The 19679-nt window shown below is 41.9% G+C and overlaps 1 protein-coding gene across 7 annotated transcripts in view; it reads left to right on the top strand.

The window, feature by feature from the left end:
* ATP2B2 (ATPase plasma membrane Ca2+ transporting 2) overlaps nt 1–19679 on the top strand; it is a 284984-nt gene that overhangs the window by 32653 nt on the left and 232652 nt on the right. For all 7 annotated transcript variants that reach the window (XM_017737308.1, XM_017737319.1, XM_017737316.1 and 4 more), the window contains exon 2: nt 2565–2664. The gene's annotated coding sequence lies outside the window, so the exon portion shown is untranslated. The remainder of the gene's footprint in view (nt 1–2564; nt 2665–19679) is intronic.

Here is a 19679-nt window from a genome sequence, read left to right as displayed (position 1 = left end):
AAACAGTGGGAGAACCAAGTTCTTCAAAGAAGTGCAGCTGGTGGCCACAATTTCCTTTTTTGTGTACTGGGAGTCTCGTGTTGCCTTTGACTGTTGTAGTTGTGAGTAAATTGACTACATGATGAATGATGAGGAAAAGTTAAAATACTTTATTTTACAGACCCATGTGGGTGCAAGTTAAATACTCGCCCAAGTCCTCCCAGAACAATCACCATGGCCCAGCAAGGGGTCCTTGAAGCAGCCCTGACTGAATGGATTATAGGGACAATTTTAAAAATTCCTTTATTTTGCAATCTTGCCACCTGGTGGTACAGCCTGATAGTAAATATTTGGTTAGAAACCTATTCCAAAAGTCATATTTTCTTTGGTAGGCAAGGTCTTAAGAGTGGAATTTAAGACTGGATCCTAAGTAGGTTCCTGTCTTTAGCAGGGGGGTTCAGTGTGTTCTTCCTTCAGTGTGTCAGCGCCCTGGGTCAGGGACAGTGCAAGACTGTGCATCCCTTGGCATTAAATATCACAGAGTCACACCAGAGGGTGGTTTGGCTTGGAAGGGACCTTAAAGCCCATTTCATTCCACACCTATCCATGGGCAGGGACACCTTCCACTATCCCAGGCTGCTTCGAGCCCCGTCCAACCTGGCCTTGGACACTTCCAGAGATCCAGGGGCACCCACAGCTTCTCTGGGCACCCTGTGCCAGGGCCTCAGCACTCTCACAGGGAACAATTTTTTTCCTAATATCCCATCTAACCCTGCCCTCTGGCAGTTTGAAGCCATTTCCCCTTTTCCTGTCGCTCCGAGCTCTTGTAAATTGTCTCTCTCCATGTTTCTTGTGGGCTCCCTTCAGGCTCTGCAAGGCCACAATTCAATCACACAAAGCTTCTCCTCTCCAGGCTGAACAATCCCAGCTCTCGCAGCCTTTCCTCCCAGCAGAGCTGCTCCATCCCTCTGCTCATCCTGGAGCCTCCTCTGGACTTTTTCCAGCAGCTCCAGGTCCTTCCTGTGCTGGCCCCAGGGCAGGGGCAGCTCTGCAGGTGGGGTCTCACCTGAGGGGAGCAGAGGGGCAGAATCCCCCCCTCCCTGCTGCCCATGCTGGGGCTCAGCCCAGGGCACCAGGGGTTCCCCAGTGCCAGCACATGGCTGGGGCATGTCCAGCCCCTCAGCCACCAGCACCTCCAAGTCCTTCTCTGCAGGGCTGCTGTTCATCCCCCAGCTCCCACTGATTTCCACAGACATGAGGGAAGAGAAAGTCTGGAGAAATTGTGTGGTCCTAGAACACTGCCTTGTGCATGAAGCTTCACAATATATTTGAAATGTAGTTCACAAAGGCATGGTGTCCATTTCCTGGAAGTCCCAGATAAAAATACACAAACCGAACTGACCTAAGTTATGGGAAGAATATTTAAGGGATGTTGTTATACCTAAAACCAGTCCTACAAATCCCAGCAATATGGAACTTAAATGTATTTGGATAGATTAAATGTTCATTTGGGCACAAGGTGGAGACCGAATAAAGCTCATGACGTGCAAAACCTGGCAGCGCTGACACTTAGTGGCAGGAGCATCGGGAAGCTCACTCCTTTATGCTAATCCAAGATGAAGCAGATGTGGTCTTACTGGTGTCTGCAGGGAAATCCTCATTTATAATGAAAGATGTTTTCACATAGTGTTCAAAAGGCCTTAAACAACCCAGTTTTTGCAAGCTGAATCCAAACATGATTTACTGAGGGGTGTGATGAATTGATCATTAGCTGGAACTTACAAGCCAGAAGTGGATGTTTTCTCTCCCAGGAGTGTCCCCTCTGGCTCTGCCATATGCTGTGGTTTGACACGAGAGGAGCTGAATATAATTCTGTGTCTTGGGTCAAAAATGGCATCGTGCTGGAGCACAGTGCTTCCCTCTTAATACAAAAACATGGAAAATGGGTTTCTTTTTGCCCATCCTCATGGTGCAGTGGGGATGTGTTCCCACATGGAACACTTATGTCCCATCCAAGGAGGGCCTCTCCCTGCAGAACTGCTGCCTTTCCTTTCTGTGTACCTTCCTGAGCCTCTCCAGTGAAACCAGTCAGGATGTCGCTTATCCATGACGACATCGCTGTGCTGACCTTAAGACCTCTCAGTTTTTCACTTCCAAGTTCTTATGTCATGCGAGGAAAACCAGGGGAATGTCTCCACTCTGTTCCTGCCCTCTCTGCTGGCCTTTTCCTCTCACACAGACACAAGACAAGAAGTTTTCAGTCTCCAAAAGCATAAAAAACAACAATTATTTACAAATATGAGAGGCCAGAGGGCTACAGCTCTGATAAATGAATAAGAAGAGATACCATTGGGACTGAGGCCTGTAGTTTCAAGCTTTTACTTCACATCTTTGGTCACAGAGTTGGAACTTTTAAATCACTTCATTTTACTGCAAAATGTCCCTAACTATTTATGACACTGGATGTTTGCTCTTGGATCTGTTTCTCCTGTGGGGTATCCTTTAGATCAATCCTTGTTTGTTCTATTAATTTGCTTAATTCTCTGGGGTTTGTCAAGTCTAATTATCTTCTTTCTTTCTTCCAGTTTTGAAATCAAGATTGATTAGCCAACACGAGAAGACCCAGCTGGTTATGTGACTCAGAACCCTGTTTATGAAGCACTCGCTCGTTTTTACAAGACAACTGTAAGTTGTTTCTTTTTCTTTTTCTCCCTCAAATTAAGAATCCACTGTTGTAACTTCACAGAAATTCTAGAAAATTCCTGAGGAATTCACTCTTATTGGTAAATACAATCCTGAATATTTGCTTAGTGACACCAGCCAAGGACACAGAAGGGCTCCGTTCACTTTATCATACCACTACCAGAGATTTTTTCCACATAGTGATGGTTTCACTTTGTTTAAGGGGAGATTCCCTCCGTTAGGAAGATCAATCTGCTGTCTCTTTATGCTGTGTTATATAAAATGTGGGATCGGGGAATCTGTTTTGGACTGCACTGCTGGTGGGTTGTGTGAGGGAGATGCTCAATCCCAGCACGGAGACTGAAGAGGTGCAGGAGTTGGCACCTCTGCAAATAGGTACCTCTGGCAGAATTCTGGATTCTCCCACAACCCCCAGACCCTGAGATTTTGGACTAAATAATGCTTAATCTGTACTTGATTTAGACAGTGTTTTTCCACAATTATAAATTTGTTCTTCTTAAGGCAAACCCTCAATTTTACTTGCAAACGAGAGTTGCTCAGGTAAAGTATCAGAGTTATAGTCTGGAGTGCAAGTGTGGGGATGCAGAAATGAAAGTTCCAGCAGTAATATTGCATGGCTTAATTATTTTTTTGACATATATCCTGAACTATGTTTTATAAACTAAACTTAATAGAATTATTAGATCCAGGTGGAGTGCTAATATGTTTGTCATCATGTCTGATGTGGTGTGAATCTTATTTTATCCTTTTTCAGTTGTGTGAAAATGTTCTGCCTTAGCAGTGATGAGACTTTAATTTCTGTACCCAGGTGCTGGGGGGTTTAATTGCTGAATTTTGGAGCCATACATTTACACAGTGCTCCCTTTAGATGAGCAGGAGTCCAGCCAGTGCTATCAGGTATGGGGCAGCACCAGATTATCTCAAGCTTTTCTTTAGTTATAACTTCACTGTAAGCCAGGCAGGCTGAACTTCATAATCTTGTTAAAATGGCATTGCCCAACTGCCACGGATTGTATAAAAATTCCATTATTTTGTAAGTGGAAGGAACAAGCTTTTATTTATTCTGATTTTTCTCTTGAATAGCAAGTGATTCTAGTAACTTGCAAATAGTGATACAATGCATGTAAAATCTGTATTTTCATTTGTTACCTCTCTTGTTACTGAAGGTTCATTAACCAAGGAGGCAAAATGAGGTCTAATATTCCAACTATTAGAGAAAAAAGGGAAAGTAGCACTCACTACCAAGTAAGTTTTGGGCTTATGAAATAACAGAACCAATAAATAAAAATTAGTATTAACTGTGAACTAGAGTTTTGTAGAGTGAAGTATAAGCTTAGTTTTTATTTTTATGAGTGCAAAATATCGGAGAAAATTTGCTTTATGACAACAATAAATATATTCCAAGTATATTGAGATTAGTTAGCATGTCATTAGGGGTGAGAGAAAATCACGCTCTTTTTTCAACAAGTGAACATGGGAAACAGAAAGATAACAAGAGCACCCTGTTGCTTTGGGAGTCTGTTCACAGAACTCTCCCTCTCCTGTGATGTGTGTGGAACAGACTTAAGGCTTGATAGGAGAAGCACGAAGAAATTAATAACTCAGATAAAAAGGCTTTGCTGGTTTTCTGTGGATAATGAAGGAAGCTCTCCATGGATTAGAGCTCTAAATTCTGTGTAGCTGCTCTGCAGAATACTGCACAAACTTGTTTTTGATTAACTTTTTTATACCATATATTGAGAAACCTGAAATAACAACTGTTGTGTTAGGAAGTTTATAAAAATAATTGTATTATACAAAGTGGCACTTGCACAGCTTTAATGTATGCAAAATATTATGTAATGTCAACATGGAGAGAAATTACCCAAGGGTTTGCTCTCTGTTTCCACTGATAATTTCCAGATGGATTTCCTCTCAGGTGATGAGTGTACCTACAGTTCTCACCTCCATGTAAATGTTTGATGGGCTCTTTTAGCTAAAACGAACCCAACTTATATCAAAATGTTCTATTTAGTGCCTATATTTTTTTTCAATATGGAGCAGAATGAAAGCGTGGTCATAATGACTGTGTGGGCAACTGTAACATCGAGTATTGCAGGGTGCTCAGCATCACTTCTTCCTGACAGCAGCCGTTTGTCACTGGTGCTTTAATGAAGGTTTTAATAGGTGCCACAAGCTGTGCAGACCAAATATTGTGCTTGTCTTTCAAAGGATTACAGATTCAAGCTTCATTTTCCCCCCAAACTCTTAAAACAAGTAGTCTATAATCTATTTGTCAGACATTTAAATGTCTGGAAGAGACTGAAAAGCGAAGATAGACTTACTAGAGAGGGAACTTTCTTAGTCATTCAGCTATTAAAAAAAGAAAAGCCTCCCCAAGGTTTTTGTCCTTTTTTTTTTTTTTTTTTTTTTCAGAGAAATAAGCAGAGGTGGAAATGCTGTAATTTTCCCTATTTCTCAGTATAATGGTTTCAATTCCTGTTGTGGAAGGCGAGCTGCCAGGCACAACCACACAATTTAGTGAGCTTGTGGAGATAAAAAAACTGTAACCCCCCAAAACAAACCTTCCTAAAGCACCCTGTGCATTCAGCCCCTCCCATCCCATTCCAGAAGGATAAAATGGGCTGAATCCCTGGATTCCTCTGGGTTTAACTTCCCTCCCACCCAGAGCTGAGGCTGCACACACAGAAGGTGTTGCTGTTGGCACTGATGAGCACAAAGCACCTGCTGTGGTCAGACCTTGGCAGGAGGTCCCTCTGCTCTGGGAATGCTCTGGGAATGTGTCTGCTGAGCCCAGGAGCCCACAAGGATTATTTCTTCTCAAAGGCAGCTGCAGGTGTTGTCCCCTCCTAAAGATGTTCCCATGTGAAATCTTTCCTGGTTTTGTTTTGTCATCCCTGTGATTTATTGGAGTTATTAAGGAGCTACTTTGGACTGTGCTGTTATTTCTGTGCTGCTCAGCACTGAAATGCCAGCTGGAACTGAGGATGGAAAGCTGAAGGAATGGTTTTATCTCGTGCAGCTACACCTGCTTTCCCCTCCTGGCCTGTAAATGTGGAGCACTGGGAAGCCACTGGAACTCTGGGCTTTTCCAGCAGTGAGGTAACCTTTGGAAAGCAGCTTTTGTTACTTCTGCCACCCCCACTGGAGGCAAAGAGCAAAGCATGGGGCTACAAGTCTCACTTCACTGCAATTCCCAGCACCAATTATCCATCAGCTCATCCCAAACAATGAGAAATATCAGCAAAATCTGGTTTGCAGGTGTGATGTCAGAGACAGCCCCATCCATCTGCTTTGGTGCTACTTTGGTGCCCTGGGTCTGAAGGGGAAGAAGAGGCTGTTCTGATTTCTGTCACTTGGTAGCTGTGAATGTGAGGGTGCTCCTTCAGAGGGGCTGTGCAGAAGCAGAGCAGATCTGTACCTACAGCTACCTGCACATTCATCTTCTCTTTGCACAACGAAATTAAATATATAAATATCTGGGAATGAATTTGAACTCTTCCTACTTTGAAGAGCAAACTTCCTCTAATTAAGTAGTCTTTTCCTACTATCTGATGTTAGTGACATTTTATAACCAGACAATTACTGCTTCACTTCAGTTTTATGTTGTTTCCAGAGGTCAGGAAGGGTAATATTCCAACATAACCACATTCAGTGAGAGGGTAACAGCTGACAGGAGCTCTTGCATGGGGTTCTCATCAGTATCTTGAAGTACATCAGAAAAATATGGATTTTTATCTCTGTTTAAAGGTGATGGGAACTGTGGCCGTGTGAGGCTGTCCAGCATGGCTGTGCAAACCCCTCCATGTGTTCTGTTGCCTAAACGTCCCAGTCTAAGGAGTCCTGAGCAAGAGATTAAAATACAATATGGAAACACAAAAGCCAACAAATTTAATGGTATTTAATGGAATAAAATTAAGATTTTTTTTTTACAAAACAAAAAATTGAAGATATCCCTGCTGCATTCTGTATTGTGTGTTCGGTTCAAATCATCTCTTGGATGGATTAATGTGAAGTTAATAGATAATGTCAGTTTACTTTCTAATTAATGAGTGTTACCCTGGAATTTAAATAATTCTCACCTGTCTTGGTGTGACCCGGCTGTTAAAAATGGCAACAAGCATCAGTGCCAGGAGCTGCTTTTCCTTTTCCTCTCTGGCAGAGAGAACAGTGTTTGTGCCCCCAGGATTCCAAGGAATTGAGTAACATTGAGGGGGAACAGTCAGGTGAGACTTCAGTGCCTGTTCAAGGGACAGGAGGAACTGTATTGGCACATCAGGACATGTTTGAAAGATTTTATTTTTTAAATCAAATTTTAATGCTGTGTTACTAACTCTTGATGTCATTAGTATTTACTCTTTCTTACTACTTTTGATACACTTTTCTGATTTAAAATTGTCTTTGGAAATATTGAATATAACTCAAAAGATAAGAGCTCATAGAAAGAATGAAAATAGTTTTATAATATTAATATATAATTTATAATTTATTAATATTTAATTTATAATATTAGTTTTTCTAAAAAAATATATATTTTAGTTTTGCATGTTGGAGATTTTTCCCCCCCTGTTTATTTAATGGATTTGCTGCACTGTCACCAAAAGAGCTGCTTTGAGGATTGCCATGAAGTGGTTAATTGTGTGTTCTGGGTGTTTCTCTGAGGTGTTGCTCAGTAATCTTTTGAAAAAAAGCATTTTTTCAGGACTTCTGCACTGGCCACCTCTGTAGGCACAGTGGGAGCTCCTTGCAGGTGCTGTTGGACACATTTCCCTCTCTGAGCAAAGACAACGTGCTCCAGGGAGCAGCTGCAAATGAGAAATTCCCCCTGACTTTGGAACAGTCCTTGATAATATCAATAAATTGCTTGTGATCAGTTAAGAGCTGCTGTCCATGAAGGGAAATTCGTGTCTGCTCTTTGCTGCTTTAGGGGTTTTCTTGGCAGGCTCTTTGATGGTACAGGGTTTGTAGGTGTGTGCCCGGATTTTTACTGGCTTCTGGCTCTTCCTAGAGCCTGGGTTTCTGCTGGTTTCTCCTAATGAAGATCGTAGAAATGGGAATTTTCTTAATGTGACACACGAAGGGCTGAGTACAATTCAAATGCTAATATGTAGGAACCAAATCTCACAAAGGAGTGTGTTAACATTTGTCTTTATTCGCTGTATTTCAAAGGATATGTGCCAAGTCTTGCTTGACACTCAGAGCATTCTACATTGTACAAATTCACCCCTGAAAGGCAGAGAGAAGCATTTCCTTTTTGCATAGTTTAAATCTTTTGATCCCATGGAAAAGTGACTTTTTCCTTGCATGACTCCACCTGAGCCTGCTTTGCTGATTCCTCCACTTTCTCCCACATTTCCGTGTTAAATTTCCCTTTTTCAGGGAGAAACTGAACTGAATACATCCAGCAGAGACTGGAGAGGGGATTTTTTTTTCCCAGCTGATTTTATTGCTTTCCTGGGTGCTGGGACGTGTCTTCTTTACTTTGGTGTTCTTTCCTCTCTTTTCCAGCTTGCCCTGCAAGTGCAGCTCCTTGCTGAGATCAGCTTCAGCTCCTTTTAGACAAAACACAAGTTCCTTTTTCACCTCGTCCTTATTAGAATGTATATTGAGCTCTGGGTCTTGCTCAGCAGCTTTAAGGTCTGTGTTTTGCCTGCTCTTGGTCCTGGCTGTTGGAATCCCATTGACTTCAGGAACTGTGTTCCCTTACAGCAACAAATAAGTGAATTCTCTCTTTGCTTTCCCCTTGCTGAGCCAATCATTTCCCATTGCAATCCATTTTCCCCTGGAGAGTTCATCTAAGCCAGGGATATTAATACCTATCCTGACCAGGTATTTGATACTGCCCAGCTTTGCAGGGTTCTGTAATCCACTGCCCTTCCTGCATGGCTTTCCCTGAGCTGGAGATTCCTTCAAATGCAGCTGGAGAGGAATTTGTGACTGCTCCAGAACAGGACCTCCCTTCATCACCTTGGTCAGCTTCAGGCTTGGCCCTGACTTCAGGCTCCTGCTGTCTTTGTCCCTTACTTGTCCCTGTCATATTCCAAGGCACAGGTTTTGAATTCTTTGGCTTCTCCATCATTTGCACCTTTTGGATGGATTGAGCGACTTGTTCCTAAATCTCCTTTTAGATTTCCCTGTAATCTCTCCCTGCAGATGTTGGTGCTTCAGTGCTCAGTGAAGTGATGCTTTGCTTTTTACATACTCAAGCAACACATGGTCTGCAGCCAGCTCCTGAAACTCACCAAGTATTTAAGAATATGTTTAAATGCAAGGTCTTACAGAAAATGCAAATTTATTACTTCTCACTTGATTCTCACGATAGATTTCTGGAGAGTGCTCTGAGGCTTCTTTTTATTGGTACTATCACTGCTTTGCCTTCATGCTTATGCTGATTTTCTTTCTTTGCCAGAGCCCCATAACACTTGTTATCAGTAGCTACAATTTCCTGCCACCTGTGGTGGAATATATTTCTTCATTATGAGCTTTTTGCTGCTTCCTCAAGTTTTGTCTTTGATTAGCTGCTATGGAATTTTTACATATCATCATCACTTGTCCTGCAAAACTTGATTATCTGATAGATATGAAAATTGCTGCTTCCAGCTACTATTGGCCCAGATCATTTAGTGCCAGTCCTGGTACCAGCACTGACCTGAACTGATGCTAAATCTGGTGCGAGAGAATGTGGTGGAAGGCTGGGTTTTGTTGGGTCTGTTTGGGATTTGTGGTTGTGTTTTTTTTCCCCCTCTTCTTAAAGTGAAAGAGCCCTGGGAATGCCAAGGCTGGGATCAGTGATTTACCTGAATTGGGCTGGAATATAGCAGAGATCATAACTTTTTAGCTTGAATTTAGTGAATATTTTCTTAATCTTATTTGCAGCAACTTTGCGTCTCTGTTTTAGAGTCTTATAATTTTAAGGATCTCTTTGAAAGTGAGAATGTTTAGCTGAGGATTGCCACTCACTATTAAATCTTCCTGGACTGATGTGCTGTGAATCCCAATCTGTTTGCCCAGATCCAAACAGAAAAGAGCATAAATTGCACCAGCTCCTGGCTTTATAAATGCAAACATGGATCTTGTTTTTGTCCATTAAATGGGTTTTCTGGACTCAGTTTAAAAACCCAAACTTTTTCTTGCAGGAGCAGCTGCCCAGCTCCTCCTCTGTAGCAGGTAGTTTCTTCACTCCATCAGCATCATCTGGGAATGAGGATAAAAGCTGGGTTTGTCAGAGTGTGATAAAAGGAGCATGTGTGTATATGAAGGCAAATGTAAATTTCCAGCATCAAAAAGAGGACTTGGCAACTGCAGATGTGTGGCTTAAACACTGTAGGAGGAGAGGGAAGGAAGGGTTTTGTTTCTTTGTGCTGAGCTCTGCTGGAGCAGCTGGCGCGAGCGCTGTAGCAGAGCTGAAGTGGCGTCGTAGGTGAAGCTGCTGCTGCTGCTGTCTGGGATTCAATGATCCAGCTGATCCTGCTGGGAAAGCACTGTCCTGGGAGAATGCTGAGGGGAAAAGAGAAGAATCATTTTCTGTAATCTTTATTGACGTTTATAACTTTACACTTTCTAGCCTTACCAAGCCCCTGGGATGTAAATTCCAGCTTGCAGGGAGATGAGTCCTCGTTAGTCTTTAGAAACTTGTGTTAGGCAGGAGAACCCTCGAGGCCTGGTCATGAAATGATCCCTGGCACTGCTGGAAAAGCTGTACTGTTGGCCTCAATGGGTGTCCCTCTGACCACTTTTCCCAGGTCCTTCTGTCACCTTCTGGGCTGCTCTGGCTGATGGGCTTTTGGTTTGTTTGGTTGTTTGTTTTGGGTTGGTTTCTGTTGTTGTTGTTTGGTTGGCTTGTTTTTTTTTTTCCCTAGACCTCACTGCTGAGGAATTCTTCCTTTTCCCATCATCCCACAGGTCCTTGGCGTGCCCAGTCCTGCTGGGGCAGGTGGTTCACCCCTGTGGATATCTCTGTCAGCGGTGCTGGAGAAACAGCACCAAAATGGAAATTAAATCAGTGCCCATCGCTCTTTTCTTTTTGGCGTGCAGGCATTTCTCCCCTCACTGTGGTTCCTTGGGGAATGACATGGCCATGGAGCATGTGAGACTCAGGGAGCTGCTGAATCCTCATTCTCTCACAAGCTTTTTCTAATTTTTCCTAAATCCCATCAAGTAACATTCTTGAAAATTAGCAATGTAGTTTCTAAGGAGAGCTAGCAGCACATTCTTTCTTTATGGTAAAGTTTAACAAGGAAACTTCTTTTTCCATATCCTGTTCTTGAGAGATTTTCTGGATCAGAAGTGGCATCTGAACCAGAGCTTGTAACCACCAGGAGTGGGTCCTTCGTAGAGATGATTCAGGGAAATGTGGAGAGAGGTGGGTTGGTGGATTTTGCAGGGGAGTGGGGTTGCTTTGTGTGAACAGATCAGACCAGGCCGTGATTGTTGGGAAACCTGCTGAGTGGGCAGCCAAGGAGTCCTGTCAGAACAAAGGGTGAGTGCTCCAGCTCAACAGCCCATGGCAGGGTCCTCTGGTGTCATTGGGAAAGAAAAAAAGGAAAAGAAGAAGGAGAAAACCAACCTGAGGCAATCAAATTACAGACCCAGCCCGACTGTTTTAGTGTTTCAGACTAAAGGGTAGCAAATTGGGATTGCAAAGGCTAAAGGAGGAGACTGCAAGAGCTCAAACGTGAGATTTTTAAGGATCAGAGAATTTTCTCTCTTGTCTTCATGGAGTTTGAATTAATTTTGGTAAGATATGGATGAGTAAAAATTAAAATTTAAAAAAGGAGAAGCTGAAAAAATAATTTTATTGCAATCTGAAAGAAAAATGGCAGAAACAGAAACCCCTCCAAATCATCATTACACTTTGAATATTAACAATATAAAAAGCGCTTTAAAGCACTGGATTTCTTTGCAGCTGTGTGTGTATGAATACGCAGGGGTGCTGGTGTGCCTGTTCATACATGCACTGCTGGAGTTCAGCAGCAGCCCCAGTGTACAGCAAGATTTAAACCTGTGAAAAGCTTCACTTGTTTCCCATCTGGAGGCTTGCTTGAATCCTTTGATTTTACAGGAGAAACCTTGACTTTTGTGATGCTGTTATTTTTTTTCCATAAACTTTGTATGTGACCAGGCTTTTGTTACTTCTGTGGTCAAATTTAAGTAAAACAGATAATTTTCCTACCACAAATTCAAAAAAAAAGGTGTAATTTAGATTTTTTTCCCACTTTGCTTACAAAATGCTGGTTGTGCTCACAAAATACTCTCTCATTATACAACATTTTAAGTTCTTGCAATGGTGGTTCAGTCCTTGCCTGTTAGGAGTTGGAAACTGGTATGAATGATTCATTTTGAGCAGCTATTTTGGGGGTACTCACATCATCTTGGATGTGGCTTCACATGAAATGGATGGGAAAATGGGAGTTTATATCCCTCCTCCACCTAGCAATTTAAATGAAAATCCACACTTGAGCAGGAGACTGTCATTGGGATCTCTTTGGGAAGAACATGCTTTAAAAATACAGCAGGGAAAAAACAAGGCAGGATCCCAGGAATGGGGAACAGTGGGAAATGGAGGAAATCCTGTGGGCAGTATCCAAAGTCACACTTGGCTTTAAGCCACAGATGTTTGCAATGCCTGAAGAGAAACTCAGCCAAAACAGCTCCAATGGAACTAAAACTGCAGCAAGGCAGGAGAGAAGCTCTGCTTATGTTCCCACACATGGAGGCAGAAGGATCTGCTCCCCAGAGGGGTTTGGGGTTGTTTGTTGCTGCTTGGGAAGGATGGAGAGGAAAGAGGGAACACAGGTCTGTCATTAGAGCTCTAAAAGATAATCAGAGAAGGTCAATTTCAAAAGAGAGAAGTCAGATGTTTTATAAAATGGGATCTAAATAAAAAAATATATAAAGCTTTTGCACTGGGTAACAGTTGTGTCATTCTCATTGCTGTGGCTACTGGCTTGAAGTTGCTGCCAGTCTGTTCTGTAGTGTATAAAATTCAGTATTATGAGCAAATGAAATACTGTGACAATATTTATGATGAGTATTTCTAAAGTACAGAAACAAAATGCACTTTTGCTCACATACAATCAAAATGCAGCAGTGTATTGAAAAAAGTTTATTGCAGCTTTGAATGAGCAGTGAATTTAATGAAACTTCTGTTCCACTGGAGTTGGTTCCTGGTTGATTAATGAGAAATAATCCATATTTCTCAATGCAGGAAGAAATCATGTATAAAATACAATTTTAGCAATATTTTTCATGCAAGCTGTGAACTATATAGTTTAAGGGTTTTGTTTCATCTCTCTGCAGTATTTTTTTTTTTGTTTGTTTGTTTTTTGTTTTTTGTTTGTTTGTTTGTTTTTGTTTATAGGCTGGAGCTGTAACAACCCAGGCAAAAGTCCTGAGATGTTACACTTGCCCAGTTTGACCAGTCGCCTATGCATATTCACTTTGAGCAGACGGGATTCCAAGTCTGTGCATAAATCCTGTCAGAAGTATCTCCTTTACTACTTCTTATGTTCCAGCTCTTTTCACAGCTCTCCTTTTATTTGGGATATGTTTGGTGTGGGAAATCTGTGTTCTGACAAAATATTGACAGGTGAACAAAGAGGCAGTGTGCTCAGAGAAAGGAATAACTTTGTCTTCTCCTCACTGTGAGAATGCCTGACACATTCTGGGTGTGCTCCTGTGTGCTGAGTGGTGATTTCTACCTGGATGAGAGGAAGTTTGGACTCTTCAGAGCTTTGGGTGGGCAGGGATTAAGGTTTGCTGTGTGGAGAGCAGGAACTGGTCTCAGTGAGACTTTGTGCTCAGCTTTGTTACCACCAATAAATGAGCCGTCCCCACATAAGTCCTGGATTGCTGTAAAAGAGAGGTTTTCTCCTAAGAAAGCTTTAATAAATCCAAGGAAGTCTCGCCAGTAATTTTACAACTCCAGTCCCATGGAGTTCTAAGGCAGCACAATCCACAGTATTTATAGAACTTCATTAAACATCACACCTGTTAATTCCCCATCAAATTGAGGACAGGGAACAAAAGCAACTTAAAACGAAGAAAAAAGACTCGGCCATGAGACCTCAGTGATTCTTTCTATGTCTTAAGTACAGTCCTTGGGATTAGTCTGCTAATTTCATACCTCTAATTATTTGTTAAATGAACTTATAAGGTGGTAGTCTATATCAGACTGTAAATTGTTTGGTGCTGGAGTTGTCTGGTTGTGTGAATTTTGATAGACAAGACATTATTTGCCATAATATCATTTATGTGTCTGGAGTGATTCTGCCATCCAGGATTTAACAGCTCCTTCTAATAGAACCCTAAAATTTCATTTCTGTGATTTCTACCTTTTTCTAAAGTAGTCCTTTCACTCTTATTCTGAAATAGAAGGAAATTCTCCTAGAAGCAATTCTTTATGCAGACTCTCTTCTGGGGAGAGCTCCTATTGCAAAATGCCTGATATCTTTACTGCAACTGATTTGAAAGTGCAAAAGGTCAAAAATGTCCTAATTTGGTTTGGAAATCCACGTGTCAGCACAGCACATTTCAGAAGAGCTCTTGGGGCTTTGTAGAAATTGCATTTTTCCTTTTGATTTTAATTTTGTACCTGGAAAGGATTAGGGGAAGGATTCAGCTGATGGCTGAGTGGTAAAACAGAAAATATTTTTATAATGGAAGATGCATATTGGAAAAGATTGAGACTCAGAGGGATGTGGTATGAGGAAATATTTATGTAGTTTAATTATGAGTAATAATTAGTGAGTGATGTAGGAAAAACATTTTTAGTGAATTTTTCCCCATCTCCCATGCCAGATCTCCATGTTTGTTTGCTCCCGGTTAGTGCAATATTATTCTTGACCTTGTTCCCTACTGAAGAGATATCTCACAGCAGGGTATCATCTAACCCAAAATATAATTTCCTAGAGAGCAATATTGAGTCATTGATTTAGTTACTCACTCTGCCTTTCCATCACCTATCATTTTGCCGGAGCTGCTCCCTGGTGATAGTGACCTTGCAGGATGACAGATTAATTCCAGTGTCCGGGAATTTGTGCAGGCTGCTACTCAGCCTGCTCTTTTACAATATGTGTGTACAAAACATAATATTCTTTAGTTCATTAAAGCAGTTTAACTTTGACCGACCCAAACTCAAACACAGGAGAAGCTTTAAAAACTCATCCTTTTTTTTTTCTGCTCTCTGCTCTTAAGTCCCTCCTGTGACCTGAAAATCTTTTGCCTCCAAACTGTTCAGTGGCACGATGAAGCAACATTCATGCAATTCTTGTGGTGCCTGGCTGCAAGATCCACCCAAAACGTGTCACAAATCTCACAATTAATGAGTCTGTGGGGTCCAAATTCCAACTTGTAGATGTCACCTGTCAGGAGGAGCTTCCCAGTGCAACGAGCCTCATTTCAAAGACCCTCATTTCAGGGCAGTGCAATTGGGCTCTCCAGGTACCTCTGGGAGAGAGTGCCTTCAGTTGCTGCTCTTAGAAACGCAGCCACAACACCTCCAGTCCTCCTGGCTCCTCCCCAAAAATCTCTGTGGCAGCTTAACTGCTTTGATTTTAATCCAAATAGCTTTTGGGAAACTGCTTCACTGTCACCGATTAATGTGATTTAAAAATGGGATTTTTAAAACTGGATTTAGGGAAACTTTTAAACCATTTTCACAGCCCTGATGAAAACCATTCTGGAGTTTGCAGCCAACCTATTTTTGATTGGTTTTGTTTGTTTGTTTTTAACTGATCAATATGGTCATTATAAATACATGGTGCAAAAGGTGCTGAGAGGAAATATTAATAACTGGCAGCACATAACTTCATTAAACATTAACTTTGCAGTTGTAACTATGCCAATGTGTGTTCTATTTGCTGCTGTGGGAAATATTAGTGAAAAGCTGTGAGAACTTAGAAAAAGAGGCTGTAACTTCTGAGGGATACAGAAAATTCTCTTTTTTTGTGTACACCATGGAGTTTTCTGAGCAGAAGTGATTTATATTTGATTTTGCCCAGCAAATACACACACTACATACAGATGTTCTCCACTGGGACACTTCAGCTGAGATTAACAGCTTGAAATCAGAGACACTTTGTGGTCAGCGAGGAATCGTCATCCATGGCATAATTACCTTTTGGTGGAAGGGGATGATTGACCTTTGTGAGGTTTGGTGGAGTTGAGACGTGTGGCTGTTCCATCAAAGCTTCAGCTGATGGAAAACTGGGGTTTGGCCTTCTTGGTTTCACCTCCAGGGTCCCAGTCCTGCCTTGCTCTGGCTCCTGCCCTCATGTTTGAATTGATCCAAATCCTACTGAAGCTTCAAAGAGCCCATGGTGGGAACAGCCTATCAACCACCTAAAGCTCTGAAGTTGAAGGAAAGGCACTTAGAGAAGAGTTTCATTCTTTAAAATCTAGGATGTGTAGTTGATTCTGTTAAAAGGACTCCTTAATGTAGCAGTTGTGCTCCGTCCTTTCCAGGGACAGCAGACATTCCATAAGATCACGTGTAATTTTAGCATTGGGATTAGTACCCAATGAATGTTCTGTGGTTAATGCACTTTCAGCTACATTTGCATTAAAAGGAAAAGCTTTAGTTCTTCATAATTTCCCTCATCCTGTTGTATTATTTTTTTAAGAGGAGTCACTATTGCAGAAAGCAAAATCCAAACTTGTGTGTCTTTGTGAACTTCAATTTGCATTTGAGCTGTTGCACCTTTTGGCTTCCAGTTGGGATTTTCTTATTCCTGGAGCTGATGGACTATCAGCATGCTTGCTTGGGCAGTGATAATGGCTCAATGGAGCGGAAGTTGAAATTAAGATCCATGAAGGAATATTTGTTGACAAAAGCAGAAAAAGAATCCCATTCCCTTCTCATTGAGCATCACTTCTTTCCTGCAGTTAACCCTGCAGAGAGCTGGCTGGGGAAGGAAAAAAAGAGCAGAAACAAAGCAAAAGCAGAGCTTCAGAAAGACATAAATGAAATTTCTGTAAATCCAGGTCTCTGAAATGAATGTCCCTGAGGTGAAAACAATCTCCAGTGGTCCCACATGGGGAGCAGGGAGAGGCTGCGCCGTGGAGGAGGATGTGGCACAGCTCTCTGGAGGAGGCAGCTCTTGGATCTCTTTGGGTGTGCTCCACTCTGGCTCTAAGAGATGCTTGACTTCCAACCTGAAATATTGCATGGTTTGCATTGTCAAAGAGTGTTGAAAGGAACCTGTAGAATCTGTATCCAAGCAGAAAGTTTAAATGAAACAAAAATTAACACGTTTTCTATTGTGAGATTGTCCTTGGATAAGGGAGCAGTGTGGCTCTCACTGAGACATTAATTTGGGTCACGAGGTTTATTTGTCACCTCTGAGTGAGAAACCTGAATGTACAGAGACTTCAGAGCAGGAGCAAACCCACAGCTCCACACGGCAGAGTTGTGCAGAGGTTAACTTTGAGATTCTGGCCAGGCCTCATCTAATGTGATAATTACCTTTGGCACCTTTGAGTCTAGGCCTAGTTCATCTTGCAAAGATAAGGTAATAATTTACCACTTAACCTCATTCTTCATGTGCCAAATAACACAATTGTACAATCAAAACTTAGATGTTCCAGTTGGGAGTAGGGAATGGAGGCCAGTGTTTTGGGCAAAAGCACTGTTTGGACAGGAAAATATGCAGGAGTAGGGGGAAATTTTGCCTCAAAACAAGTCTTGCATCGGGACTTTTCTGGTAAACTGGGATTTGCTGTGGCGAGACATGTCCAATTCTCCAGCAAACATTTGTGGATTTCCAAATAGGCCATGGTTCAGGCAGTATCTCCATGCTTTGGGTGGCATTTTATGGTAGGCTCTGTAAAGTTACATGTGCCTGGTTAATTTTTAGTTTTGTGCTATGGCTCAGACACACTTTGTGCAAATATGCTTTGATAGAGGCTGAAATCCCCAACTCCAACCTGAGGCAGTCTTTAGTGTATTTGAAATAGGAGTGGCACAGGTTAGTCCAGATAAAGAGGGGAATATTTAAGAATTCCCGAGGTGAAGGAGACTGTAATTGCTACCTGGCACCTGAAGAGGAGATCTAAGTGTAGTCGATAGCTGTGTTGATGATTTCTCCATTAACTCCTGTGTGTGTGAGTTCTGTTTACAGCTGAATAATTGTTTATATGTAAATAAAGCTATTGCATCTTTCCCTCTGTAAGGACAGTTTTAGCTTAATTACATCGGAGAGAGATGTGTGGGGAGCTGGGGAATGTTCATCTTGTGATTCATTTTAAATTTGCTTCCTGTTTATTTGCTACTTGCCACACTTAATTGAGTTGGGTTTTTGTTTTTTGGGTTTTTTTTTTTCTTTCTGAATGGAAAAATGTGCATTCTTTCCTTCTGGTTTTAATCTAATAGGTGACATTTTCATTCTTTCTGGAGAATTAATTAAGGTGAACTGTAGCTTCTTTTCCAGGCACCTGAGTGGGCTGAGATACTGCTGTCATTTCTTGTGGATGTTTGAACAACTGTAGAATCGCTTTAGAGTCAGTTGTATTGGGGCTTTTTTTATGGTGTGGGAAGAGAAATCATGAATTAATCTCTTCAGTGGACCTTGGCTCCTCTCACAGCAAAGTTTCCCTCCTGTAAATGCTCAGTATTATGTCAGCTCCCTAGAAGTGCTCATTATCACCTACACACTGGGTGTCAAGTGCTGCTTTCTAAGGAGATGAGTTCCTCCTCCTCCTCCTCCTCCTCTTCCTCCTCCTCCTCTTCCTCCCTCACTCTTGCTCAGCTAAGGAGAAGAAAATCCAAATTACTGTAGCCATCCAGGATGGCAGATGGAAAATAATTCCCTGATTTGGTTGCTGTTTCAAGGAGAGAAATGAGATCCAGGATGTGATTCCTCCTCAGCAGCGCTTTTGTGCTGACCTAATTTCACCTGACGTCAGGAGCTTTAGCATGAGAGGTTTGAGCAGAGCTTTGAGTCTTCCAAACCCTCTCTGCACACTCGGGGTGCTTCATCAGGGAAATGGGTGCTGTGAGCCAGGCAGGCAAGGAAACCCAGGTATTTACCACTCTGTGATAAGGGAGGGAAGCAAAACTGCAATCAGAGTAACAATAAAACCTAATCCTAGTAACCACTCTGTGATAAGGGAGGGAAGCAAAACTGCGATCAGAGTAACAATAAAACCTAATCCTAATCAAAGGGGACCTTGAACCACAAACCAATTTTTTTTTTTCTGTTTTTCTTTGTGGCATCTGTAATACACCTACACCTGTGAGAAGGTTTGGCTGATTGGGCCCTTATCAGTTAAATGCCAGCCAACTGGCAAGAACCACTCACACCTCTCTTATAAGGGCAGGAATTTGGTGTCTTTTACCAGGCAGGACTGACAAAAACCAGACAAGTGCAGATTAAGTAGGAAAAAAGGAGGAAAAATTCCATTTACTTTTTTCCACAGTTAATATCCCATTCCCTTGGACACTACCAGTGCCTGCAGTGAGGATACCCAGAATGAGAAAGAATGGATCACGATGGAAAAAAGCAAATAAAAACATTCCAAGCAAAACACACTTGTACCAGTAATGCCTGCTTTTGTAGAACAGGAAGAATAGCACCCTTCTTTGATTTCAGCTGTGTTTACAGAGGTGAAAGAGAGACAACAGAATGAGCTTTTGGGAAATAGGACATGCTGCCACATTGGAAAAGTGCAGGGAGCAGGAGGAGGAGCATTTCTTTCCCATCTCTTAATTTTTTTTTTATTTCCTGCCATGCTAGCTAAGCACTCAGTCTGGATCTTCCTGCTGGAATCTGCACTGAAATAGTTCTGAAAGCTCTTATGCTGTTTTTGCTTCCTGTTTAGAATCCCAGGATCACTAAGGTTGGAAGAGACCTCCAAGATCACGGAGTCCAAACTTTGAACAGCGCCCTGTCAGCCAGCCCATGGCGCTAAGTACCACGTCCAGTTGTTTCTTGAACACTTTAGCATTCCTTTGAAACAAATGACTGGGATTAAGATTCCCTGCTTCTGTCCATTCCTGC

The sequence above is a fragment of the Corvus brachyrhynchos genome, unplaced genomic scaffold (genome assembly GCF_000691975.1).
Source record: "Corvus brachyrhynchos isolate BGI_N302 unplaced genomic scaffold, ASM69197v1 scaffold266, whole genome shotgun sequence".
Classification (NCBI taxonomy): Eukaryota; Metazoa; Chordata; class Aves; order Passeriformes; family Corvidae; genus Corvus; species Corvus brachyrhynchos.
This window is presented reverse-complemented; position numbering and strand designations above follow the sequence as displayed.